At 42.1% G+C, this 990-nt stretch overlaps 1 protein-coding gene across 1 annotated transcript in view; it reads left to right on the top strand.

The window, feature by feature from the left end:
- The first annotated feature begins 118 nt into the window (after nt 1–118).
- The window catches only part of LOC107570241 (uncharacterized), a 23,921-nt gene continuing 23,049 nt past the window's right edge, over nt 119–990 (top strand). The window contains exon 1 of the mRNA XM_016256451.1: nt 119–437. The gene's annotated coding sequence lies outside the window, so the exon portion shown is untranslated. The remainder of the gene's footprint in view (nt 438–990) is intronic.

Genomic DNA, 990 nt, shown 5'->3' with positions numbered 1-990 from the left:
TGCCTAACACCTGCTCAGATTGCATGACGGTCATTATTTCCCTGCATGCCAGTGGTTTAAACTGTTTTCCTGATCCCTCGTCACATGGTTTGTCATTACCTTGCCGAGCACAGGCCCTTCTTTAGACTGTCATCTGAAATTCAAATAGACGTGTGGAGGAGGCACGGCAGAGCGGAGTCACGGGGGACCTTCCTTTACTCGGAAGCAGTAACACATGAGGGAAAATAAACATAAGGAAGGAGGAGGAAGCGGCTGCGATGTGCGTGCGTGCGTTCTGATCATGGAAGAAGTTTTTGGGACACTTTGCGTTTTGGGATAGCTTCTGTTTTAATATATTAGGAGATACGAATTGGGGAAATAAATGAACGCCGGAGTTATCCGTGAAATTGTAGCCCCTCTGGCAAAGAACTGCCATACCTTCATCATCAGTGTAACAGGTAAAGGTTTTCTCTTCACGCGCTACATCACGTAAAGCTCAAGTTTTTCCACGCACCTGTTGCGCAAAGTTCAATACAGGCGGATTGAACATTTAGGCGATATGAAGATTCATCTTTGTAAGAGATAAACAGTAAATAAAGTCTACTTTATTGCCTCTAAAACTATCCTTTTGGCAGTATCATCCCTTTTTTTCTGGAATAACTGAGTCAGATTACCCGATTACCTGAAGTTTAGTTACTATTATTTGTTATTGGTGGTTGAAGCCTGTGACTGCAGAAGAAACACGGTTTTGCCTTGTCTGGTGTTGCAGTGAACAGGGTGTCGTTATTCTGCGCTTGCATTGTTAAAAGGATAGTTCACCTCAAAATACAAATTCTGTCATCTTCTCACCCTCATGTCAAACCCATATGACTTTTCTACTGTGGAACACAAATGGAAAAGTCGGTACTTAACATTTTCCATGCAATTACAGTGAAGGGTACAGTAAAAGATGTAAGCTTAAAATGGGAAGCAGAAACATAAAGAAAGTTGTCCATGAGATTTGTCTGCTGT

The sequence above is a fragment of the Sinocyclocheilus grahami genome, unplaced genomic scaffold (genome assembly GCF_001515645.1).
Source record: "Sinocyclocheilus grahami isolate Dianchi unplaced genomic scaffold, SAMN03320097.WGS_v1.1 scaffold1430.1, whole genome shotgun sequence".
Taxonomy (NCBI): Eukaryota; Metazoa; Chordata; class Actinopteri; order Cypriniformes; family Cyprinidae; genus Sinocyclocheilus; species Sinocyclocheilus grahami.
The sequence above is the reverse complement of the archived record's forward strand: the minus strand, read 5'-3'. Positions and strand labels throughout refer to the sequence as shown.